Here is a 27,820-nt window from a genome sequence, read left to right as displayed (position 1 = left end):
CCATCATCCAGATGCGTCAGGAAAGAAGGCTCAAGGCTGTAAGTGTCAATCCTGGAAACAACAGGGGAAGAGAAATTATATGGTAGTGCCCTCAGTGTGAAAAACACAGCAAAATCATATGTCATATGAGGGAAAGACACTTAAACATTATTAGCAGGAAGCGTTCCTAAGGTAGGGACAAGCATGTCCTTAGGAAAAAGGTCAGTAGCTATCACAGATCAGTAACCCAGCAGTGTGGAACTGAGTAGAGCAGGAGAGAAATTAATGAATCTACCTTAGGTCAAGCTGCAACTCTGTAAAATATTTTTGTTATTCAGCTGACAAAGTGAAGTATGTTCTAGATGTCTTTGTTCTGTTTATCTTGTTTTTCCTTATCTACTTGGATGATCATGAGGGATGTGCTGAAAGCCCTCTAAATCATGCTGATGATGTTTACCTTCCTGGCTGCATGAGTACAAGGCTTGTAACTGAACTTTGAAATTTCACAGGGAGAGATGGTAGTCAAGATTGGAGATTATTAACTCCCTACTTGTCCCATCCCCTTTTCTTTCTTATCCCCAACTGTGAAGGTGCCATGCCTAGCAAATCTGGTAGGTCAAATATCTACTGATTAAGGATGGGGTTTAATTTGGATGCTCTCTGTCTATGACTTTGCGTTTGTGTCTAGTTGAGAAAAGGTAAGGCAAACCTTCTCCTGGCCTTTGATGACTTCTGCATTAGGATTCCTCCACAAGGACTCTCATTTCAGCTGTCTCGAGTAGTACCCCAATGGGTCAGAAACAGGAAGATTTATCATTACAGGTCTTTAAATACAGTGTTTGCATATAAATACATGGTCTTAACTATGAATAACATTAACTATTTCACTTAGTTGTCTCTATACAGTAAGGGGTTTCTCTAAAAATAATCCATTAAATTAAATTTTAAAAAAAACCATCTTAGATAACAACATGATTTGGTATAAAGAGAAGACGGTATATCTACCCCCTCAGGAACAGACATCAATTTCACACAAGGAATCAGGATGAGTTTTGTAGGAGCACAGATGTAAAGTTTCTGTAATTAAATACTATTTTACAATGCATACATGCAGGGGTACTTTGTTTAAGTTAGATCAGCAAATTCCCTTTCTGCAGGTTCCAAGCTTTGGAGTGCTGAACTCTGCAAAAGGTAATGTGCTCCCAAGGAGGCTGTTCTTCACCATAGCTTTATGCATTCTTATCTCCTAGACATTTTTCAAATTCATAGCCTGAAAGAAAAAGAAGCTTTGTGAAAACTTGAAACTGGGTTTGACAGCAAGAGTGAGTGAAGCTTCTTGGAACTGCAAGGTTATAGCAACAGCCATCAGTAGAGACATGCCTCAGCACTTACATGGGATCAGAATATCAGCTGAAGTATCATGTTTTTAAGTTCCTTTGGAAGGGAAGAAACTGTGATTGCAACATCTAGGATCAAATTATTATTTTCTTCTGGTTTACTTTATCAGGTTACTAATTACATCATGTGGCTAATACTGGAGGGAAAACATCATTCTCATTTTGTATTAATTTGCAGATAAGTGTTCCTAGTACTGTGATAAACTGGTACATTATCAAAATTGAAATAATTTAATTTTTCTTTTTCATATTTAAGGTATTTCTGATACAGTTTTTTCCCATCTTAATCACATTGAAGAGGGAAGCAAAACATTGAAAACCAGAAGCAACATTTTGGTATTTCCATGGTTTGCTATGCAATTAGATACAAAAATAATATGTTCTCAGTCCACTGTTTGATCTTTTTTTCCATTCAAAGTGTAGCTCTTTTGTCAACAAAACACCAGTTTGGTTTTTTCAACTGAGAAATTTTATTTTAGCTGTGTATGAATTAAAGAAAATTATAGAACTTAATTTGCTGTAATTATTCAGGGAGCCATAGCAATCAATGAGTGTGACAGTGCTGCATATTTGTATTGCTTCTACAACAGGTACTACTTCTGTGTTTTCTTATTTCTCAAAAACATGTTTTTCAAAAATTTTCTCCTCAGATACTCCAAATGTCTAATTTTTATAATTTCCTTTTACATGATATCTTTTCACTGACAATTCTCCATGAGCAGTTGCTAATTTTCTGAGCACAGTCAAGTAAGCTTTATGATAATTATCTTTCCTGATCTATGCAAAGCAATTTTTTCATACGGTTGCAGAAGTTCAGTTGTCTTATTAGACGCTGATGGAAAATTGTTGATGAAAAATTGATTGTAGTCAGTAATCTGCATGTAGATGCAAATCAACTCACCAAAATACATAAGTAATACTTAGAATTAACATTAGACCACTAGAGTTGTGGACATGCCTTGCAGGGGCCCTGATTCTCTGCCACACTCAGTTGCAGTTTAGCGCATGATATCTACATATGATGAAACCATTTGGAATTCTAAACAATGACTGTATAAGTTATTCCAGCTGCAATTCTCTTAACTGTCTTCTCTCAGACAAAGCTTTTTGTATTTTGATGGCAGCATAAATGCCTTGTAAAAAATTTGTTGAGAATTACAGACTTTGAGAATTTAATGTTTCTTTATATGTGGGCAGCAGATTAATTTGTATAAATGGAACACTTTTCAGAAAAGAAAGCTCAGATTCAACCCCACAGATGTCAATGGAATGGGCTCAGAGTTCTTCACGCCTCTTAATAATTTTCAGTTCTTTGTTTCATCCTGTCCTAGCCCCTGGGGTTCAAGCAGCTGAGGAGTCAAGGATCAGAGAGAATGTATGAATCACTCAAAAAGACGTGATTCTCCTCCAGTGTGAAAATCTGTCACTCAGGCCTTCACTCAAGAAAAAAAGGTGGTTTCTCTCTCCAGCTCCTGTGCCCAGCTCTGAAACCCACTCAAGTCTTAGAGCCTTCCAAGGTGCAACACAGAGTTGCTGATCCAGAAGAAGCAGAGCTGAGAAGATCTAGTGCTCCTCCTAGCCAGAAAGATCCAGTCTCTGCTTGAAGGGACTGACTGCCTCTTGTAAAATATATTACTGGTGGCTGCTGTGTCTCTCACATACATTTCTTTGCTTGTGATACAAAAAATAACAAAAGAGGAGGGGGCTATACATTAAAGCAAGTAGATCATAAATGTGAAGGTATAGTCACAGTTTTACTTCACATCTGACCACTCAGAGAAAGTAAACATGAAGGAGCTGCAAGTAGAACAAAGGTAAGTTCAGCCTTCCATCAGGTAAAAAAAAAAAAAAAAAAAAAAAAAAAAAAAAAAAAAAAAAAAAAAATCTGCTGGTGCATTGGATATTGTGCAGAACAATTCAGAATTCCCCCCCTGCACATTACAGGACCAGTTATTGCTCACAGCAAAGTTGTAAGTCTAGCATCTCTATGCAAGATGAGAATCAAATAGTCTAGGAAGGTAGATGCCTTGCTGAGAACTTCCTCAGATTCACCCAGTGGAAAAGAAAAGAAAAGAAAAGAAAAGAAAAGAAAAGAAAAGAAAAGAAAAGAAAAGAAAAGAAAAGAAAAGAAAAGAAAAGAAAAGAAAAGAAAAGAAAAGAAAAGAAAAGAAAAGAAAAGAAAAGAAAAGAAGAAAAAAAGAGAAGAAAAGAAAAAGAAAAGAAAAAGAAAAGAAAAAAAGAAAGAAGGAAGGGAAGGGAAGGGAAGGGAAGGGAAGGGAAGGGAAGGGAAGGGAAGGGAAGGGAAGGGAAGGGAAGGGAAGGGAAGGGAAGGGAAGGGAAGGGAAGGGAAGGGAAGGGAAGGGAAGGGAAGGGAAGGGAAGGGAAGGGAAGGGAAGGGAAGGGAAGGGAAGGGAAGGGAAGGGAAGGGAAGGGAAGGGAAGGGAAAGAAAAAAAAATGAGGGGTCTCTTGGAAGTCCTTTTCTAGGGAGGACTCAATTTTCAAAGTGTACACATTATTCCTGAGTATGACTGGGACTTATTCTGTGTGGAAAAACACCGCAGGTTTTTTGATTGCACTGGCTGTATTTTAGAGTACAGCTATATGGTTACTACAAAGGGTGGCCAGAGTTCACAGTGTAGGTTCTAGCACCAAACAAATGCAGGATTAGCAAGGTGTTGTATTTCCCACAGCAATGATAGTGTGTCCCTGATAATACCTTTCATATTCCCAGGAGAGAAAGCTAATGCTGGTCCTTGCAATTAACCTTCTGTAGTGGTAATAAACAGTACTTTAAAACCTCACAGTTGCTGTCAAGGGTCCTCACAAAGGGTCATTTGTAATGAAACACAAAACAGCTCTGGTGGACTGATTTCTGGGAAGAAATAACAGTTAGGTAACACATAGGAATCAATGTCTGGCTGTAGCTTTTCAGTGGTCTGATTTGCTGCTCCAGCATCTTTCAGTACCTTTTGTAAATGCATCCTCCTGTGCATTTATTGGCAACTTGCACTCCCCTGACCCACAGAGCTACCTTCAGTTGTCTGGGTCTAGCCTGCATTTAACATTTCTTGCTAAACACTTTTGAAAACCAGTGGAGTAACATCAAATAATATTTGAGAAATTTGCAAGAGATTATTTCAATATTTCAGCTGTGAATGCTGAAATACTGACAATAAGGACATGCAAGATGCCTATCTTGTCACTTCCATTTTACCACTTACCTTTAATTAAACTGAAAAACAAAGATCTTGGATCTCCTCCCTGAACATACTGCAATACAGTAATTGTGTTGATGGTCTGTACTATTAAAGATGGGTAAAAATGTTTAGAAGAGACATAATCTGTCTTTGACAAATGTGAGGAGAGATGAGGCAGGACACCACAGAGAATCACTGCATCAGGGTTTTTGCAGCTCTAATGTGAACATGACTATTTTTAGAAGACCTGTTTTACATACCAACAACACTAATAACTGCCAGATGAGACAACCATATTCCTAAAGCCAGTGACATCACATGCAGCTCTCAGAATTTAACTAAGGCATGTGTTTGCCAGAATTATGGTGATTAATAGTGATAAAAAGTAATTAATTTTTTTTTCCATCAAATTGAAATATGCTCTTATTTTGCCTCTATTTTCCTTTTAGAAGTTAGTCTTGAGAGTAATTTTACAGCCTTTAGTTCATACTATCTAATGGGGTAAGTTACTTTTCTACAAAATTCTGACTTTTTGTTACGGATGGAAACCATGATTTCCCATTTCCTTCATTTTATTGCTATTCTGTGATTCTTCTAAGATTTTGGGAAGCAAATAATCCCTACAAAGAAACCTGTCTCCCCCATTACTGAACGGTGACAGAAGCAGAGAGAAAGACTCTGTAATCTCTGGCAGGAGACACGTGAACACATTTGCCATATAGACCCACATTTCTAAGAGGGGCATCTTGAGCTGGCCCAGAATAAGGGAGCTATTGCAAGGCAAAATTATGTCTGCCTTTGCCAAGGGCATCTTTTTTATCACCATTTACTACTAGCAAGCTGTTCACTCACAGGTCTACCCACAGTGCTGAATGATAATGTTCATAAGTGATCAAGCAGCCTCATTAAAAAAGTTTCCAACTGGCTGTGGAGGCTGGGGAATGCAAGTTGAGTGGTAAGCAGTGGGGAGTCAGAGGGAGCACTTTGAGCTATGCCTGCAGCAAAATAACACCCAAAGAAATCACTGTGCAGGCACTATCAGTGAATGCCAAAAGGGCCTTGAAGTAAATCATGGAGGATTTGATTGTTGATCTCAGCAAAATACCATCCAGACCTTGTCAGCCGTGGAAAATGGAAAGAAAAGAGTCAGAACCTACAAAATGCAAGAGCTCCAATTAGGCAAAGCCACTTAACTGTTGGTTTGTACTCAGTGCAGACATAACATAGAATCACAGAATCTTAGTGTCACCAAAACCAAGGGAATCAAATAACATCATCTAAGTATTAGAGAATCAGGCATTACTTTTTTTTTATTCTGGCCAGGGTGTGCAATGAAAATCCTTCCATCCACACATGACAACAGTATCAGAGCATCATTTCTGTTGGCTATGACCTTTAAGATCTTTGAGTCCAACCATTAACCCAATATTGCCAACTTCACCTTTTTCCCTGAAGTGGCAGAAATGGGGTGAGGAGGGAGAGGGAGGGTCTCCAAAAATGGCTTGTGTGAGGTGAAGGAGCCAGTGCTGTTCTTAGAGAGAGATTGCCAGTGTTGCAGTCTTCCTTTCAGTCCTGCACAACCACATCATCTAAATGACAACAAACCCTGGGATTATTTTTGTCCACAGTAATCTGGAAGAGCAGTTGAAGGATTTCCATCCTATAAGATATAAAAGTACACTCTGTGCCAAGTGGTAATAAGGCTTTAAGACCTCCATGGTCTGGTACTCCTAAGTCCCTGTCTCAGCTTCACTGTCAACTGAGCCTGGAAGCCCTGTATGCATCAGGAAAGGCAGAGGTAATGACATAAAAGGTCTTGCAGCAAGGAAGGAAGATTTAGTAAACCAAAATTGCTGCATTTTATCACCCAAAAAGTGCCATGTGTGCAAAGGGAATGCCCCCAGACTGGCAAAAATATGGTATGGAGGTATTGCCTCTGCTCCCCTTAGCTTTGCCCACATAACTCATAAACTGTTGTGGGGTCAAAGACAAGCTATTAAAATCTAGGAATGAAATAGAGTCACTGGATTGATGGAGGGAGGAGTTGCCAAGTGCTGCTTTTTGCCAGCAACAGGGGCTTCTGGGCATAAATCAAGGTTTTATCTTTGTTACCACAGCCTTTGCTGTGCGTTTCTCCTTCCTTGGTACTGTAGGAAGTCTCCATGCTCGTCTGAGCTCCACAGCTGCTCATTGTCATGGAGGGCAGCCCTGCAGCAGTCCCAAGACAGCTCCTGTCATGACAGCAGCCCTGCAGCACAGGGAATTGGATGAGCAGAGGGAAAGCCATGGGCAAATACGCTCATGTATGTGTCCAGGTGATGCCTTGAGTTTCTTGCACAACTCACCCATTCCCATGGGCAAGTGGGGGACAGTGGTGGCAGTGGCAGAGCAAGAGGAGGCTGGTGTTTGTACAGGTTTTGGATCAGGGCTGCATTACAGCTCTTATGGTCTCGCAGTTTGTAGAGATGAAGATGATGGCAGAGCTCAGCCCTGGTGCAAATATAACAGACCTGTTGTTGGCTGTGCATTTGTGGCCTGATAGCTGAGTGCCAGATATCCTTCTGCCACGCTGGAAATGTCAGAGGGGATGCTGTACCTGCTTTGCAGCAGTAGCACCAGCTGCTGTCCCTTGTCCTGTCCAGGGCTCCACGGTGCAGAGGACTCAGCTTTGCTTACCAGGCTCCTCCTGCAGCTAGGGTGGCAGAGGGTAAAATCCCAAGGTATCCAAGGATGGGTAGGTACTACCCTAGAGCACAAGGAGGAGTGGAAATGCTTTTTCTGCTTGTCCCAGTATTTTAGTTATCTGAGCAGCCAATTGTCACCAAATTTGAGATCTGCTGCTAGACTGCAGTTTATGTGTGCATCTGCGTAGCTGATCAAAATGGCACGTTCAAAATATTGGAGTTTTTTTAATGTCTGTGAGTGCTTTCTTTAAAAAAATAGCAGTGAAACTTCAGAGTGGAAAGATTACTATGTTACTGAAAACTCTGTTTTCAGGGTTTTCCCAGGAATTAATGAGCAGCTGCATGTTGGAAAGAAATTCTTTCTCATAAGGCTCTTGGGAGGGCTCAGGAGTCTTTATTGAACAATAACTGGAAAATCTGACCCAGAAAGCAAGTTCTCTATGTTTCTTGGAAACACATGATTCATGTTCCAGTCTCATTTTGTAGCCCTCGAACATGACAGAAATGTAAGGGGAAAAGTAGGAAAATGGAAAGGAAGCGAGGGAAGGCAGCAATAGGAATTTCATGTGTCACAGGATGAGCTTAGCAGAGTTTCCATGAGAGCAGTGAGGGAAAAACATATATTCTTTTGTCTATTAAAACTGCTCTTTGCAACATCTTATTGTTACTTTTGTGAAGCATTAATAATTTTTATTTTGTGAATTGCTGAAGGAATCCGGATGAGTTTTAAGCACAAACATGGACTTTGAAAAAATAGATATGAAAAACATGTTTTCCTAGGAAGACTTTGTGATTCAGTGGGACCCAGACTCAAATTTTTTGAACTCTAGAGAATTTAACTCATTGTGGCACAGAGATCAGTAACACTGCAAGTCATTGTTAGAGTCTTAATCTTGGACTTTGCCATGGGGCTTTTGGAGCCAGTCAATGTGGGTATCTCTTAATTCATGTCTGTGTATTTCTAAAGACTGTAGGGGGGACCAAGAAATGATCAGATAATCATCCCATACTGTTGCTTCACCTCCTGGAAGAGCAGTTTTAATGACTTTGTGCTGTGGACTGTGGCTGCTGCTGAAGTGGGGAGTAAAGATCCCTATTTCCATTACAAAGAGTGTTGTTTAATGATCAGCTGAAATATTGCTATTACCATCTTCGGGGCAATATCCTCATGCCCGGCGAACAGCTGGCCATGCACACAAAACGAAGCCTTGCGGGAGAACTGTTGTGCGGGGTGAAGAATTAACTCTGAGCTATCATCTTCAGGCAGAATTTGTTTTTTCCGACTTTCTTAAGGATGCAGGGGTTTTCCTTGTCAGCAAAAGGCACATCTCCACATGGCAACCTCGCCATCTGCAGGCCAGTGAGACAACTCGCCAGGGGCCAGCTCAGGGACACCTCGCTTACGGTGGTTTTGCCATTTCCTCCTCTTTTGTGCCCCATTTAACAAAAGGAAATCACTCCCTGGGTGTTATCCCAAAGAAGTTTAGAGTGTCTTTCTCTGGAGTTTAATCCTCTCCCAGTAGATTGCTTTAAAATGTAAAAAAAATGAGACTTGATGTTCTTCTGCAGCAGGCTTCTTCTGCCCTTATTAACTCAGGTCTGGTCTCGGCTGCAGGGAGAGAGCATGGCTTCCCAGCCCAGGCCTTAAAAATTAACACCCTCCCCCAGCTACTACAAATCAGCACTGTTGCATCCCAAGAAATACAGTTTTGACTAGAACACATTGTTTCATAAGCATATTTTTGCCATGAGAACATGTTTGTTTTTTTTTGTTGGTGGTTTTTTTTGTTTTGTTTTGTTTTTGTTTTTTTTTTTTTTTTTTTTTTTTGTTTTGTTTTTTTTTTTTTTTTAATGATGCTAAAACACAGTGTTTCAGGAAGTTTGAGCTTTCCTTGTCAGGCTGGGGGAATATTATTGAAATGCATTTTTCTATTTGAAATAAATCTTAAGGGGGATATTTACTTTATTTCAGTGGTTATTTTGTAGTGCTCTTGAATGTCAGTTGCATCCAATTAACAATAGAAAGTCAAAACTGAAAGTAACCTGTTTCCCCCCATTTTGAATAAAAACTATCTCTAAGCTGAAATGATTTTTCATTTAAACCTGGGTTTCTAAAGAAGAAAGCAAAGACCTGGTTTTGCATTTCTGTCTGCCTAGAGCTGGGCACTGGTGGTATACATTGGAGAGCAGCGTGTGCTTATTTTTAAAAAAATATTTCAAGAGGAGTGAACCATATTTTTATTGTTTGAAAGGGAATGACCCAGAGGTTGTGCCTCTGCCATGTATCTGCTTCCAAATGAATTCTGAAAAGAGGAGACTGAAGTTAATAGAAAATAGTATTCAGAGTGAATTTTCCCATTGCCTGGAAACATCAGGTGAGCTCTTGGTTGCAGTCAGAGGGTCATACTCTGCATACATACACTCATTGCAGACTGCCATGACACAAGGAACTTAAGTGTTAAGAGGTGAGGGGAAGAGTCATTAATTCCCCTTACACAGGGGGAGAAGCAAGGCATAGACCAAGGCTGATTCTTTTGACATCAGAAAGCCTTACTACACTGGGGGACCAACATCTAAACTTAAATGTATTTTCATTATATTTTCTTAGGATCACATTGGGCTTAAGTGTTTGGTTTCATGGGGTACTTACACAAGTCTGTTTCTTTCAATTCTTAGTGACATTCAGCTTCATACATGCTCCTTCTGGGAGTTGTGTTCCCACACAGCTTACGCACTCTCTTTGTACCTTTTTCAAACATGGGTTGTATAGTCTGTGAAGAAAAACACCAGAGGACATAAGAAGTCCCTGAGCAACTGCTGGCATTGGTTTGGGTAAGAGAAGAAGAGTTGTAATTCAACTAAACCTAAAGCTGAAAAAGTGCTACCTTTGTAGGGGGTTGCTGTGATGACCTGTGTGCTCTCGTGGGCTGTCTTCCCCCATAACTCTGTTCACTCTCCACCACATTTGTTCCACTCAGTGTCACCTATGTATGTCTCCTGAAGAAATAGCGCTGGAAAGGCTGAAGGGGAGGTAAGGATCAGTAGTGGTGGTTTTGGAAAAGGAGTCGGATGCACAATGGTGAATGGTCTGAGTTTTCCTGTGCTGCTCATATCCAGGCACTGGCTCCAGGCTGGGTGGCTGCTGGAGTCTGCCCACAGCTGCCATCTCAGCTCCCTGCTGCCTGTGAAGTACATCTGCTGCTCTGCAGGCAGGATGCATGGATGGATGAATTACAATGATTTCACAGAGAGTTTGTGACAAGAAAGATAAGAACTGAAGTTGGCTCCTCCAAAATATCTTCAGATGGGGCAGGGTGAACCCTCAGCAAGATCCTTCTCTTCCCTTCACTGGCATTTATGGGAGCAGAACAAAGGCCCAGAGCAAGTGTTGGGGGTCTCTAGAGGGTTTGCTCCTCACAGACTAGCCCCAGGTTTGCCCAAATGCTCTGGCTGAGCAGCAGGCAGGGTTGGAATGCTTGCTGGTCATACTGGACTATTCAGTTTTCCTCAAAGGTTATATGTGAAACACCTGGGGCATTTCCACTGTTCTAACACCAATTTGGTCACCAGATTACTGACTTATTCTGCCAGCCTTGAACCACAGGTAGCCAAACCTGATCCAGCCCTCCCACACCACTGGGTTTGTTTCAGGTGTGCATTCAAAAACTGCCCTCACCAAGCAAAGGCAAGACAGGCAGTCATGTCAGGCCATGCAGCCCTGGCCAGCCACCCCCTCTATGGGCAGCACTGGAGGCAGCTGGTCCAACCAGCCCAGTCCTTAGCCAGGTTCCTGCTAAGTCACTGCTCCTGTTTCAGTAGCCAGAGTCACCTCCCTGACACACAGTTTTCCCTTTGCCCATGTCTGAGGAGCCAGCAGGGTAAAAGCAACAGGGAACAAGCTACAGAAAATGTAGGTTTTTTCTGAGCTCTTTTCAAAGCCATTCCATTTGCATAATTAATGTTCCATATTTTATACTTATTCCCAGCTGTCACATGAAACTTGGCACATGTCAGCTCTCTTGGGCATAAGGAAAACAGTTTGTATACTGATGAGACATTTACGGATGCAGTTTGTCTTTATTTCTCCTGCTCCTTCCCTGATAATGACAGAATGAATATCAGGTTGATATTTTATTTGCTTTTACTATTTTAATCTTCTCAATACACAAATAAGATTCAGTGGTACAAATAAGGAACCCTCTGAGGAAGAAAGCAGTGTTATTAAGAAATCTGTATGGCATGACAATGGTACAGACTTTCTTGTCACATGATGTGTGTAATTTAAATGAGTTAATAAAGATGTCTTTTGGGGATTTCTGATCTTCTGGAGCTTGGAGACAGTTAGAATTAAGATACATTTGGTGGGACCTTATTTGGGTGTTTGGAACACTGCTACTTACACTGTTCCCATTCCTGAGAAGAATCAAAGGTCTCAGTAACTGGGTTAGCAATTCAGAGCTGCCTTTTGATAGTCTATTGTATTGGTATGAATCCCAAGGGGCACAAGGATTTCACTCTGATGGTGTAATTCATCTTCATAGTTGTTTCTTGAGAAGGATGGGCTGGCTCTAAAGTGTCCAAAAGGCTTATTTGATTCCTTCCAGAAGTCTTGGGAAGTACAGCGATAGGAAGGACTCACCTACTATTTAGACTACATCTCAACCAGCAACTGCAGCATATGGTGTCAAAATGGTGTGCAGCCTTCAGCAAGTAGTTGAAATTCTTGGTGGTAAAGGCAGGCACTGGCTGCATTTACCTACAAAGCTGCAGGAAGCTGGCCATCCCTGCACATCAATTCTTTTGCTCATGTGCTTTTCTTTTGTAGATGCAGGGGAAATAGGTGCCCATGAAACTCTCCTGTATTTCTGGAATTTAGGGCACTTTATTTAGAAGGGGCTTTGGTTGCCTAACATGAGGCATCTTACAAAAGAATCTTGATTTTCAGAGAGGAAATGCTGAGCACTTTCCCCAAAAATCAGATCTGTGATAAGATGCCCCTTTTTGGATATTCAGGGTTACTATCAATTTTTTAAAATAGAGCCCAAAGCTATTTGGTGACTTTTTGAGGATAACCAGTTCAGTGCATTATAGATTTTTATGGCTTTATTTCCCAGTGATTTTTCCCTCTGGCAGTACATTTCTGCTGTTGAATGATCAGCACCATTGAGAGCTTGCTGTAGTACATCCCACCATCTTACACAGTTGTTCTTGGACCTACAGCTGAGGCACACTGAGGTTACTACCAAGTGCAGTAACAGGAGGTTTGTTGCAATTCCATAAACTGTTTCAGGTCCTTCAGATCATAAGAGGTAAAATACTGACCTGCTGATTCTTTAGTTATTCAGTATACAAAAAGTCTTTTAGTTGGCAGGAAAATAGATACCTAGCAAGCTTTTTTTTCCTCCCATTTTTCCTAAATTCTCATCAAGGAGTGAAAAATGTTTCGATTCTATAGAAAGATGTTTATGGAAATGAAAAGGATAAATAAAGCTCACAGGACATAATACGTTTTGGAAACCACATTGTGAGTGCAATAGTTGAAACTGTTTTGCTGATAGTACACATCCCTGTGCTCATTTCTCAAGTAAGAGAGATTTACTTTAATGTTCCAGAGAACCCCCCCGCCCCAAAATCTGTAAGGTTCCCAGATATTACTTATCACATTTCTCTGATCAACCAGACAAACTTCTTTTGGATGGTGTTCATAGTAGCACAGGAATAAGAGAAAAAATGTTTCCCTAAATTTTCCTACTATTGCTGGCACTGTTTTTCATCTGCTTTCACCGCTGCTTAACTGCATCCTGCTTTACAAATTCAACCATTAGGTGGGGCATTTCTACTGTCAGCAGCCCAGATTTCATCTGCAGCATCTTGTGCCTGGGACAGATGCTGAATAGTGCCAGGATATGAGGTCCCTTCTGTTATCTTTAGTGCTTTCTTCTTTTATCAGCTCCATTGATATTTAAAATAGTACAAAGGGGAAAACCTGAGTCAAACGGTTACTTAATGGCCTTGGTCTCTATCTTTTTTGTTATGTGTGATGTGTTAAATGGTATCCAACTGAAGAAGATGCTGATCAATTACTAAGTTATGCAGTTCATAGCCAAAAGTGCACACTCATTCATTTTTTTTTAATTTCATTTGAACAATTTGGAATCAGATAGCATTTTCAGGACAACTATTTCTTCCTGGTTCTGATGTCTGGGTAAAAGCAGTGACACATTTCCTGCCATTGCAGTGGACTAGTTGTGTCTCATGAACTGGCCTCTGTTCTTCCACGGGTTAAACTTCACAGGGCTTGGGCTTCCTTTGCTGTGAATAGCTATTCTTTATGTGCCCCTTTTAAATTTGAAAAAAAAATAATAAAAATCAACGAGGAGCTCTTTGTTATACCTATAGAGACTACTCATCCAGCATGGCTGAGCAGCCTTTTCTGAACTGGGGGGAGAGGGAGCTCTCCTCTGGCCCTCTGAGCTCTCCTAGCACCTGAAGTCCCAGAAATATAGGCATCACTTTCACTTCATGAAACTTTTGGGGAAAGTGATGGGCTCTTTGCAAACTCAGGATTCTGAGGCCTGGGCTTGTTCCAGTCAGCCCCAAATGCTTTAATCAAGGACTGTGTTGCTGCAGGAGATGGAGAGACAGAGAGGCACATCCAGAGGGCAGTTGAACTTGTTCTGAGTTTGGGGACCTGGAGAGGGCCCCAAAGGCAGAGGTTTGCCCTTCAGTCAGAAATGTGGGTGGATGAGTGGGGCTGCTGGAGCTGTTGTGCACTTGTTCAGCACGGTGAAGGGGACTGTGCTATCATACTGATGTGCCAGGTCCAAGCTTGACTACCCAAATTAGTCCAAACCAATCCTTTTGGGATTTCTGTATTACTAAGCGCCCATCTGGCAGATGACCTGCCAAGAAGAAGGGCTAGGGGAGATTTAACTATGGCCTAATTAGAGAGGACATAAAAAGTCTGAAGCACTTTACAGATGGCTGGTACTGGGAGCCTGCCTGGCTTCTCTGTTACCTCAATCTCTAGGCACCACTAACTACTGACTACTAACTTCTGCAGATGAGACCCTTCAGGTACCCCAGCTCCAGCTCAGAGTCTGGACTCCCCTTAAATGGCTCTTCTATTCAGGGTTTCAAAAACTTCTGGAAAGCCTTGCTTTGGAGACTCCAAAGCAATGGACTATGCTTGAGGCAATAACATTGTCATTAATTTTGCCCAGTCTCCTTAAAAAAATCTCTTTCCATGAGAATCTAATTCCATAGGAATATGAAATTTCAATATGTCACCTTAGAAGGCGAGCCTTGAAAAACCTTTTCTACCTGGGCTTTGGGGTTGTTTATATTCCCTGTTCCTGGCCTGGTTGTGATTGTGTATATGTGTCCATAGCTAAGCCAGGACTTTAAGGAATCTACTAAAAAAATTGCTGCTACATTTAGTATAGGCTAAGGATCTAATTCCTCTAGTGACCTTGAGAGATGTTTTCCTTGAGAACTGTACATTAGTAAAACAGAGGGCTGTAGTATGGAAAAGGAACAGAACTGCACAGAATTACACCCATTGTCCAGAACCCCAAAAGCAAAGAGATGTGCTGGCAGATGCCTCAAAAGTATGTGTTAGTAGGTCAGTCAAATTGAAACAGCAGCTGGGAGGGCTCTGTTCACTGCCTCTCCTGTGATGGAGTGGGAGATGTGCCTAAAGGATAGCAGGTGCAGAAATTTTTACCCCTCTACTCCTGGGGGTAAAAAATTTGTGAAGGATTCCTGACACTGGGAATGAAACTGTTTTCTGTTGTGTCAGAAAGGGTCTCATCAGAGTTCAAGCCTGGCCATTTGCACACATGGCATCATTTGCATAGATGAATATATCACTCCTCAAACTCTTTTTTTCTGAAATATTAATTTCTGGCATTCCTTTTCTTATCACCAGTGCTAAATTTCCTGCCTACTTTGTCTGCAGTGACTTTTTTACTGCAAGGCACAACAGACTTCTACTGCTCCTTCATGACTGGAATTTTTATGGCCTTGCTCTCTTCTTTTCTGAAGGATTAAGTGTGCTAACTCCCAGAATGAACTGATTTCCTTAAGTGAGGCTTTACCCATAAGGATGCATTTCATGCAAATCTATGTCAGGTTTTAAATGTACTTTGGGGAGTGTCATTTGACATGGATGGATGTTTTATTTTACCAGCAGAGATTAAGGCATGCAACAACCTAGAAGCTGCCCCTCACAAGATGACTCTGCCTGGCTTACCCTGAATGTCTGCTAGTGTTGATCCCTATTGAGAAGAGCGAACAAGGCAGGTGTAAAATGAAAGACTTATGGGCTTCCTGGTGCCTAAGGACAAGCTCTGCCAGGAAGCACCTGTTTAATATTTGTCTAACTTTCTGGCAGAGTTAAGAACTCTTTCCATTTGTTACAGAGTAGTAATATTTCCAGGTGTGAAAAAGGGGCAACTTCCCCCCAATTTCTTTTAAAAGATTAGCAAATGAATAATTAAGATGACTTCTAATTAGAATAATTGAATTCTAATTAGATTAATTAAAACACCCTTTATGAGAAGAAAGTATGGAAAGTATGAGTATTTTGTCTAACTAGACCTTAGAAAAACCTTTGACACTGTTTTCCACAGCACTGACCTAGAGGAATTGGCTGTTCATGGCTAGGAAGGGTGAATTGTTTGCTGGGTTAAAAAACAGATGGATGGCCTGGCCCAGAGGGTGAGGGTGAATGGAGTTGCATCCATCTGTTGCTGGTCACCTGTGATATTCCCCAGGGCTCAGTACTGGGTTGAGTCCTGTTTAATACCTTTATCAATGATCTGGACAAGAGGACTGAGCCTGCTGTTAGTCAGTTCACAGGTGCCCCCAAGCTGGGCAGCAGTGTTGATCTGCTGGAGAGCAGGAAGGCTCTGCAGAGAGGTCTGCACAGGCTGGGTCGATAGCCCGAGATCAGTGCTGTGAGGTTCAACAAGGCAAAGCACCAGGCCCTGCCTTTGGGTCACAATAATCCCAGGCAGTGCTACAGGACAGAGAAGCTGGAAAGGTGCCTGGAAGAAAAGGATCTGGGGGTGAATATGAGCCAGCAGTGCCCAGGTGGCCAAGAAGGCCAATGGCATACGGGCCTGTATCAGCAATAGTGTGGCCAGCAGGAGCAGGGCAGTGATTGTCCCTCTGTGCTTAGCACTGGTGAGATCAAACCTCACACCCTGTGCTCAGTTTTGGGCTTCTTGCTGCAAGAAGGTCATTGTGGGGCTGGAGCGTGTCCAGAGAAGAGCAATGGAGCTGGTGAAGGGTCTGGAGCACAAGTCTGATGAGGACCTGCTGTGGGTGCTTAACCTGGAGAAAAGGAAACTGAGGAGGGACCTCATCACTCTCTACAACTACTTTAAAGGAGGTTGTAGTGAGGTTTGTGTTGGTCTCTTCTCCCAGGTAACAAGCAATAGACAAGAGGAGGTGGTCTCAAGTTGTGCTGGGAGAGATTTAGATTGGATATTAGGAAAACTTCCTTCACCAAAATGAATGTCAGGCATTTACACAGGCTGCCTAGGGAAGTGGTGGAGCCACCATCCCTGGAAGTGTTAAAAAATTGTGTGGATGTGATGCTTAGGGATATGGTTTAGTGGTGGACTTGGCGGTGCTGGGTAATGGGTGGACACAACAGTCTTCAAAATCTTTCCCAATCACAGCAATTCTGTGATTCTGTGATTTTCCTGTACAGGCAGAAGAAGCCAGCTAATAGAGAATTTATTCTTCAAGTCTGGTACAAATGCTCTATGCTTATTATTTCACCTTTCTCAAACATGAAATGCAATAATGGACAATAAAAAGTAAATTATGCTTTTGGTTTAGTACAAAGTGACCTTTATGGTTGCCAGTTTATAAAAGTTTGGTGGACAAAGTAAACCCTATGCGTAAGGGCAGTGTTGTATTTCCAATAAAATCTATTTTAGTTTTTGAGGACTGGTGTGATACCTAAATCAAATTTTCACTTTGTGACCCTCTACATGCAAGAAAGCCTAATTCTTGGCAGGTTGGGAAGGAAAAAGAAGTCAAAGTTTAAGCCTCCTCAGTGGTCGGGAGACACAATGTTCATGTTCCCGCTTCCTGCCAGCAATGTCCCCAACTGGGTTAGCCCAGTTGTCATGTATGTGACTCATGTATATTGTGCTGGCAAATGGGTTTGATCTCAGCTTGCTGCCAGCCTGTTCTTGTCCTCAGTCTCTTGATGGCAGTAGGTGGGGGCATTCTGCCAACCTGTGCTTAAGGAACAGCCAGCCCTCAGCTGCAGAGCGTGGTCATGGAGAGCATCTTAAAAATGGAAGGAAATTCACTGCCACAGGAAAGCAGGGCCCTGTTTGTGTGAACCCTCTGTCCTGCTGAAGTTGAGTCCTTAGGATATGCCTTTAGGGTTCCTCCACAGTAAGTCTTAATATGAATGTGCAATTACAATGCTAAGGTAAACTCCTGTATGGGACAGTTGGTGCTGTGAGACGTTCTGTCTGTCACAGCTTTACTGAGACACCCCAGGCAGCAACCCTGCCCTCACTTCTCCAAAACAACATTCATCTTGCAGAAGATGCTATTATTGTAAACACAAAAATTTACCCCTTTTTTAGGATTCAGTGACATTGAATCTTGCTTTTTACTGCTCTGCTTTTTACTGCTCTGCTTCACATTGCATTGTAAAATGAAAACTTCCTAAGACTTTAAATGTGAGCTGAGGCACCTGCCTCATGTCTGTGTGCCCCAGCATTTAGAGTGGGACAGATGTCCCATGAAAAGCTGAATTGCTATGTCAAAGTGCTGAGCCCCTCTGGCTTACCTTGTCTTCATGGCCTTTTAGCGTTGAGCTTTTTGAGCTCTTACACTTTTTGCATATTCATTTGCAGTAATTAAGAACCCCTTGAAATGGTGTACCTTTACAACAATAATGCATACAGTATGTATGCCCAAAGTGCAAATAGTTTCCGAGGAGGTTAAATCACAATTTTTCCAGTATTAATATTAATGAGTTTGACCATTTGCATTTGTGTTAAATCCCCTTGTAGCATCAATTGCTTTGAGGATTTTTTTTGCAGATAAATGAAGCATTCCCCTCCTTCCCTCATACATCTGCTAACAGTGTCACTCAGTGCAGCAATAGATCAACAGTTCCTGCTAATCTGTGAAAAGGCAGAGCTTAGAACAAGTGCTTTTTGACATAATTAAAGCTACACTGCCTACCACTATTCCTGGAAGAAGAACTAGCAGAGTTTCATTAGGACAAGTAAATACAAATAGAGTTCAGCCTGAACAACCTGTCTTTGTTACAAACAAAGCCCATTAGTTAGCACTGAGAATTTGAAGCAGGGCTAAATTCACACTGATCTCAAAGCCCTTCTCATATTTAATTTATAAACTGATGATTAATTCAGTGATTAGCTAATTCACTTGCAGTGATTAATTTAATTCATGTCTTCAGGCTAATGTTTAAGAAAGAAAAAAACCCTAGCTCTGATAGATGCACATCAATGTCCTTGTGATTAAAAAATGGTAATATAATGCCCTGGAGGAAAAAGGAGAAAAGAAAGATCAAGTGAGTCGGTAGCATGATCTGTGGTAAGTTCTTGCCTAAGCTGTAGCCGTAATTTTTAGCTGTGATGTTTAAATGTGTCAGTTACTCTAATGATCAATGGTTTGAAAGCTGAATCTAAGGATCCTTCACTGTAGCTTTCCACTGTATATTTTGAGAATGGCGTTGCTTTAGAGCAGTCCTCCAGCTCTGCCTTTTTCTCACTCGTTTTGCCAGCTGCCTGCCCGCTCCCCTCCCTTTCAGCAGCATCTTTCTCATGCCTCACCAAAGTCTTTGACGAGAGCGCTTTGTACTTCTTAAATCCAGGCTGCTTTTCTCTGTTTCCATCAGGATTTACCACATCTTTTGATACAACATGTAATGATGAGAATGATTTGGGAGATTTCTTTGTATTAGACAAACTGGTCTCTTTTGGGACAGCACTGCTTTTACAGTTTAGGCCATTGCTTGGTGATGGAGCTTGATAGCTTCTGAAATCACCCACAGGGCCCTCCTCTCCTGAGCCATCATTGCTGTGCCTCTCTGACTGAGCTGAAGAGCCTAGCTGGTATTTCTCTCTTCTCTTAGGGTCACTCTTCTTTTCTGGACTACCAGTTTTATATGTTGGTTTTTCATCATGTGGTGGTGGCAAATGCTCCTTTTTGACTGTGGAATTATTTACTTGACGCTTCATGGGCAAATTTGAGTATGGGGGCGGGCACATCTCAGAAGCTGGATCTTTGCTTTTATCTTTTACAGCATTTGCATCAGGCTTTGTAAAACATTCAGATATAGTTTGTGGTTTTTCTACTGGAGTATTTTTCTCAGGCTCCAATAATTTAATTGAAGGAGGCAATGGATGGTTACCAGAACCTTGGTATTTATCTTTCTCTTTTGCAGCCTTTTCTTCAGGTGACCTGGTGTCCTCTCCTGCTGGTATCTTTTGCTTCCTCTCTTCTGAAGTGCCTTTTTCTTGAGGTTTCAGTACTTCATTTGAAGAAAGCAGCTTCTCAGAATCTGGATCTCCATCCTTTTCTTTTACAGAATTAGTACCAGACTTCTTAAAACCTGAAGAATCTGATGGTTTTTGCTTTTGTTCTGGAGTAATTTTTTCTTGAGGCTTAACCAATGTTTTTGGTGGTATTGATGGGCACTTCCTGGAACTTGGAAGTTTGTCTTTCTCTTTTGCAGTATTTGTATCAGGTGTCAGAAAATCTTCAAATCTCATTTGCTGTTTGTCTCCTGGAATATTTTCCTCATGCATTCCTGGCTTTCTTGATGGAGGTAGCTGGTGCTTCCCAGAAAACTGCTGTTCAATATCCTCTTTTACTGCCTCTGTTTCAGATGATCCAATGTCTTCTGCTGCTGGTGTCTTTTGCTTCCTCTCTCCTGAAGAGCTTCTGTCTTGACAATTTGGCACTTCGTTTGAAGAAGGTGATTGGAACTTCTCAGAGGTATGTTTAGTCTCTTTATTGTCTGGCTTAGTTTCAGGCTTTACACAGATGTCACCTGGTGACATCTGTTTCTGTGTCTCTAGAGTGGTATTGTCCTCATCAGCCATTTTATTGTCCTGGTATCTTGTATGTCTTGGTGGCATTGAATAATTGTTGAAGTCTGACTTGATGTTTTCCAGGCCTTCACTGTCATTTGTATGTTTCATTGGCTCATCTGATGAGTCCAGGTGTTTTTTCCTGTTACTGTAATTGATATTTTCATCTTCTGTCACATCATGTTTGTGTTTCACAAAATCTCTTGAAGATGCTAGATTCTCCAAACTCTGTCCAGTATTTTTCACTCCTTGAATGTTGGTATCATGCTCTGATGAAGGTAACTGGGGTGTTTGAAGACTATGAGCATCATTCTCCTTTGAAGAGTTATTATCATGGGCCACAATATCATTTGATGTGAATACTGGTTCCTGCTCAAATTTATGCAAGGCATTTCTCTCTTCTTTCTCCTCTGTCTCCATCTCACTTTCATGCTTCATGTCATCATCTGAGGAGAAGAGCTTATCCCTTGTGTGTTCAGATATTTTATTTCTACTTTTTGCATCCTTCTGGTCTGAGACCAATTCAGGTGATGAAGGAATTGGATTCTCTTCTAGCATAACACATCCTTGCTTTTTGGTATCATCTAATATTGGTGTTCGGCTCTTCTCCAAGGGTAATAGGGGGTTTCCTGCTAGTGTGGTTTTATTTTCATGTTTTCCTGGCTTTGTGGTTGAATGTGAAGGAGAGTTCTCATGTTTCTGACATGTATTTGTCTCTTTGTCTGTAGAGTTTTCATTTTCTGTTGCATGATCTGGGAATACTCCTTGGTTCTTAAAATCACATATGGTTTTCTTTTCCCCCATTGTGTCATTCCCACCATTTGTCAACTCATCTGCAGGAGGGTGTGGAGGCTTCTCACAGCCATGGCTGTCATAATCATGTTTCACAGCACCAGCTCCCTGTCCCACCAGATCAAGAGGTGGAAGTGTCAGAGGATTTCCAAGAGTGTGATGGATACCTTGTCCTGCAATCCCACTCATCGATATTGGAAAAGAGGTTGACAGGGGTGAGTGCCATGCCTCAGAGTCAGGCCAGGGCATCTCATCTGCAGTGTCCTCTTCATGCTCAATGACAGATTCAAATGGCTTGTGGCAGGTCTCCAGGTCAGTGAAGGAACTCCTTTGCAGGCCTTGAATGTTTGAGTGATTCATCATTTCACTTGATGATGATAATTTGTCCTTCCCAAAATCTTCTGAAATAAAGGAACTGTGCTTCACAAGGTCACCTGGCAAAGGGCTTTGTGTTTTTTCCAAAGAAGAAGTATCCTCTTCTGCTGCAGCACCAGGCTTTGGCTCCAGGCTCTCATTTGAGGAGAGTGTAGGTTTGTTCTGATTTGCATCTGGAACTTGCATGTCCCTATTGGAAACATTAAAGTTATTTTGTGAGCTAAAATTCATTTGAGGAGTCTGAGGCTGCATGGTTTTTAATTCATTTTGCATTTGGCTGTTGGGTGTCTTATTTTCCTCCTCTATATTTGGGACATCACTATCATTTTTGCTAGAAGTAGAAGACATTTTGTCTTCACTGTGAAATGTTGCTTCTTTTTTGGCTTCCTTAGAACACCTGCCTCTTAAATCCAGTGCCTCTGTTGGTGCCTTCAAGCCAGAAGCTGGTATTAGGACAGTTAGCTGTCGATCATCCATTGAAGGCTCAACTTCACAAGATGCTGAAAATTTTGTAGAGTAAAATGGCAGTATGTTTTCCAGTGCTTTCTGCTCTGGAACACATTTTTGGCCTGCAAAGAAAGGGTCTTTTTCTGGCTCTGTGAGCTCTGTGTCATCTTCATCTGAACCATATACATACAGAGATATCTCAGGAATCTCTCCTGGTTTAGTATCCTGAGGACTATGTTCATGGGATCCTCCAGCTGCACTACAGTCAGGTGAGTCAGAAGGTAGGCTGTCTTCCTTAACATGTTGCAGAGCACTGGTAATCCCCAATAGTGAAGATGTGTCAGGCCCATCTGGCATGTTAGTTCTGTCACAATCTAGACCACATTCAGGTAAGGGGGGAATGCAGCCTGCAAGATCATTGTTTTTATGAGTAGTTGAAGAGTTATTTATAACAGGATGAAAGTTGGGTCCCTGTTTTGTGGAATCTGTTTTAGCCTCAGCTAAAACATCCTTTGCATCTGACATGGTCTCTGGTGCCACCAGTAACTCTTCTTTGTCCTCCCTGTCCTGTGCTGCATTTCCTAGGGTGTTGTTTTCTCTGTGGTTTCTGTCAGATCCCTCCTTTTCCTTCAGTAGTGTGCCATGACCAAAAGGCTGCTTTGTGGCATTATTTTTTGACCAGCTCCAAGGATGGTTAATTTTGGTAGCCATGCTGAATCTGGGCACTGGGACCGTGGAGCATACTAAATTTTGGGACTCTGGACTCTTTATACCTGTGGCTGTCATTGCTGCCATGCGCAGCACTCTGACCTCAGGCTTATGAATAGCTTTTCTGCTGGGGAAGTTTTTAGTCTTTCTCTCACCTTTGTGCAAGAGCGATGCTTTCACCTCTGCAGCTGAGCAGAGAGTGCTTTGTTCAAACTTCTCCTTCAGTTTGGACAAGACTGAATTCTTATTGACTATTTTTGGCAAACTGTTTGCTCCCTTCTTTTTCCAGCTGGGAGACTTTTCCTTAGCTTCTTTTTCTTCAGCAGCTAAAAATTTCTTCAGGATGTTCTTCACTGTGTTTTTTCCAGTTACACTAGTCCACCTTGCCCTCTCGCTGCGTGCTGTGTCTGCATCCTCCTCCACTGCTTTTCCATCTCCCTTCCAATCTCTACTTCTGTCCAGCTTGTTACCGGCCCTGCTCACCCACATCTTCTCTTTAATGACCAGTTTGCCGACTTCTCTTCTCTTCTTGGTGTACGGCTCGCGATTGTTGTTTAGAAACCTGGACCGCAAGAGCTGAAATCTGGTTGGATACTGAACCCTGGTTGGATCTGGACATGGCTGGTTAGAGCTCACCTGGTTTTCTTTACCTTCTGCCCATTTTGTCCTCTTGTTGCTGATCTGTGGATCGCCGGCTGCGAGCTCGGTGACATACAGCAGCAGGCTGCTGAGAACAGCAAAGGCTCCTTGCTCTGTTGCCATCCTATTGAGCTTCTTCTTCAGCACCAGAGGGTCTATAAGCATCTTATTATCTCCACAGAAGTGTGCGCTTTTGGTGCTGTGCAAGAGAAAACATAAATGTCTTTTCAAGTTGTCAGCATTGTCACTCCCTTCTTACTTTGCTTTAATGGCATGCTGCTACGCATGAAATGGAAAAAAAACACTTAAATTTAGAATTTCTCAAGAGAGTTGATGTTAGTGGCCTGTTAAAAAGCATGCTAAGTGCTCAACAAGCTTCATGAGGCATGGTGTAGCAGGAGTGTCAGGGCTTCACAATGTCCCACACAGCATTGTCAGCTTTCTTCTGTGTTTTGTGGGCAGTGGAAGCACTTAGGGAAGCAAGCAATGCTAGTTGGGGTCACTACATCTCTGTGACACTAGTCCCTCATTTAGAATTACCATGTCCTAAAGTGAGAGCAACACTGAAGGCATTTTCCTTTCCTGCTAGGTAAAGTGTAGGCAAAGATAAATATGATAAGATTGCAGTTAGCATGAAACCATGGTTCTGTCTCTGGTTTATAACCATTAAAACAAAATATCAAGGCTGAGGGGCCCAAATGCGCCACTGATGGTTTTTACTATTGTTATAGTTTAGAAGTCAGTAGATACCTCCCCAGAATTAAAAAAAAATCCACAACAGGGTTGCTGATATTTGCTTTTTGATAGCACTCAAATCCCACATCAGGACTATGCTCTTAAATCCGCTTTGTGAAGGCTATCCTCACAACAACAACCCTGGCAATGTCCCTTGACTGCAACTTCTTTTAATGTGGAGGAAGAAGGATGGTATGTTGGACCTTTGTTTATTTGAAGAATCAGGCCTTTGGACAGCTGGGGATTTAGGCAATGCTTTAATTGGTGTGGATCAGTTACTAAATAAAATACTGAACTCAGCACAAAAGCTGGAGCTTGAAATCAATAACAATAGATGGGTCTAGGAGGGAAAAAATGGAGAGGTGTCATCTTTCTGACACCATGAAAAGCTGGAAGGTTACTTCACTGTGCAGTGAAATAACTTCATGCACAGAATACAGCCTGCATACCCGCAGGGGATTAATTTTTATGACCTGAAGTGGAATAAAAAAATTCTTTACATTAAATCCACATGTAGGAAATGAAGAAAGGCTGCAAAGAGGATCATCCTTTAGGGAGTGTCAAGCTCAGAAAATTGGGGAAGGCCCAGCTGTGCCCCAGCAGCTGGCACACCATGGTCTCTGAAAGAAACTGGACCCGGCCCCCTACTGCAATATTATGGAAGCTGTTTGCAAAGTGAAGGGTTGGTCCTTGTCCAGTTGGGTTGTGAGATTTGGATTCCACTTGGCTGCATTTCAAGTGCACATATTGAAAATTACGTCCCTCAGCAGAGGGATGCATTTGCCATCTTGAATGGAAGAAGGTCTATTTATAATGACTTTGTAGGTATTTTTAAAGGCCAATAAAAGAAAAAAGCCTGACAACTGGCCCCTGTCTAATGTGACAAACAATATCTTGTAGGTTTTGATAGGGAATGACCACATTTCAGCATAGCACAGGTGGTATCATCCACCCTTTCCCCTACTAAATTGACCACAGCCAAAGAGGCAAAGATTCTATGTTACACCAAGAAGCCCATTCGTCCCAACTATGGGAATTTCCAGAATAAAGAAAGAACCAGAATTCAGAGTACAATTGGCTAAAAATATCCAGGTTCATTCCCTCTCCTGCAAGTCTGCTGATATTTTAACTGCAAGCTTACCATCCCTCTCCTTCCTGAATACACCTGTCTGGTGTATTCAGAAAAACATGTGGGCCATCAACCAATGTGCTTCAGGGTCATCTCTGATCTCTCAGAACAACAGTGGAACCAGATGCCCTGCTTACCTCGCCCTTCTGGACTGCTTTGGTTGCTATAAATGGCCACAGTAAAATACAGACTGGTCTTGCTTTCAGCATAGCCAAACTACTATTGATTGTGAAGGGAAGGAGGCCTTCTCTGCTAGGAATATTCATATGAGCTATGAAATTCAAACAACTTTGTTAAAATATACTATGAGTGAGCTCTATTCAGGGATTTCCTTTTCCATGTTAGAGTGTTATTATAGGATGCCATCTGAAATGTAGCATTTATGGGAATACTGCATTGCTTTAAGTACCAAGACATGGGTTGAGTGTTTGATCCATATTCACCAGCCAGCAGCAGAAAATGAACAAACAGCTATGGCACCTATTTAGGGCATCTGCAGTTCTTCCAAGATGACGTCACCTGCAAATGACCATTGTGACCATGTAAATCTGAAATGCATTCTGTGCAAGGGCAGTGGTACAATGACACTGAATTCTGAGACCATCACAAAAAAATGGAGGTAGTGATGAGTCTGCTTTAACCTAGTGTTTGGGAAACACCATGGTTTCCCCTCAAGGAAGGACACCTAAGTAAGAGGCTTCTCATGTTTGGGAGCATGACCGCCATTCTCAAAAGGCTAAGTCATCATCCCTAATTTTTCCTTACTGTCTTTTCCCAAATTGCATCCTGTTACTCTTAAACTATGCCATCTATCAATGAAATATAGTCACCTCTATATCAACTACAAACAGTCAATTCTAATCCCATTGGGAGTATCCAGACAGGTAGTCCCCATGCACAGGGGGGAACCCCATGCCAGCAGAATTAATTACCCAGCACTGTGAGCTATGCCATATGACAAGGCAGATACTTGGGCTCCTCCCTGATCCTGCAAAATGGCATAATGTGCTTTATCTCCCTCACCCCTCTCTTCACCTGGAGATACTGGTTTCCACTCTTTTTAATGACTGTGATGTGCCTCAATGTGCTGCTGCTTATGGAAACTGGTTTATGCTGCTGCATGGTTTTCAGTGTCTGGAAGACAGACTGCTTGGACCTGTAGAGGAAGCAAGGACACTTTCAAAAGTTACCTGTCTTCTTAGCCTACAAATAATTAAGATGCATAAGACAGGCTGCTTAGTTACTTATTTATAGGTTCTTTGGGGACATTTATCACAGGCAGCATCAGAGTGGTAACAGCCTAATATGCTAATGGAGAGCAACCCTATCCTGCTAGCCAGCCTGTCCCAGAGAAACCTCTGCAGTGAATACTCCTGTGTCGTGAGCAGAGGAGAGCAGAGGTGCCAAGGCAAAGGGACAGGAGCTGGCACTCTCTCCCAGACCTGCCTGCTGCCTCCTGCACCAGTGCCCTCCAGCCTTTCCATTCAGTTAGGGGTTCAGATGCTGCTGAGTAGCAGGGCGTGGTGGCATCCCATGGCATTTGCTAAAAGCATACATTTGTAGGATTTTCTGGCTTAGTGTCTCTGGTGTGGAAAAGAGAAGGCCTTGTCTCCTGAACCTGAATTGCATGTTAAATATCTGATCACCATTTTAGACACTCTGGCAGCCCAAAAGATTAGTTGTTGCAGGGACAGTGGCATGGGCAGAAGGAAATAGCACTATGGAGGCCTCATTTAAAAACAAGAAACAAATTGAAAAACACTGTCCTGCAAAAACTGTCAGAGATCAATGAGATTGGTCTACCTTACTGTTAGTGGGCTCTGGGGAAATGGCCATGAGCTGGAGTGTGCAAAGTGCTGCATCTCATGGCCTCCCTCATCCCTGGACATCCCTACCTGGTTCTGTGGTGTTTGGTCCAATGACCTGCCCCTAGATAAGGAAGACAACCAGGAGCAGCTCTGCCCACTCAAAACGATGCACAGGCCTTTTGAGTGTGTTCAGTGAAATGATGGCCAAGGCACTGCCCACCCCAACATTGGGTGCTTTAGAGGTTCAGTCCTTTTTTTTCAATGAGATTCTCTTACTGATCTCTGAAACACAACTTGGTCCTGCTCAGGTTGGATAGAAGGTAAAGCGGGGAAAATTATGAAGCCTCTTGATATTTGTCGGTGATTATTTTTTCCCTAAAGGAAGAAGAAAAACCAAAGTACTAGAAAAAGTCCTACCTTATGCAGAATATGTTGTTCTCTCTTCTCTACTGCTGAATTTATTACAGGAGTGCTAGAGGCATCCTAAACTAGAAGCAATGTTTTCAGAAAGTCTTGGTATTCTCTGGCTACTGACACAATTGCTGCCTTTGGTTTAACACATCTCCAAAGCAAACAAGAAAGCACCTTGCGAAGCTGCCAAGAGAAAACATGCTACAACAACGGAGCGAGAGGTAACGCGCAGTACGGAAAACCTTCTCATATGGACATTGTCATGCAGGCTGCTATTCCTACTGACAGGCATCACCTGCTCCTGTGTCTGCCACATAACATCCCAGTGATGATTCCAGCAATGGCTTACATGGAAAAAGGCGTAGGAAAGTACTCATGTATTTTTAGCTATCTTTTTAAAACAGTTCAGCAGCTG

This window comes from Lonchura striata, chromosome 2 (genome assembly GCF_046129695.1).
Source record: "Lonchura striata isolate bLonStr1 chromosome 2, bLonStr1.mat, whole genome shotgun sequence".
Classification (NCBI taxonomy): Eukaryota; Metazoa; Chordata; class Aves; order Passeriformes; family Estrildidae; genus Lonchura; species Lonchura striata.
Note: the sequence above shows the minus strand (reverse complement) of the source record.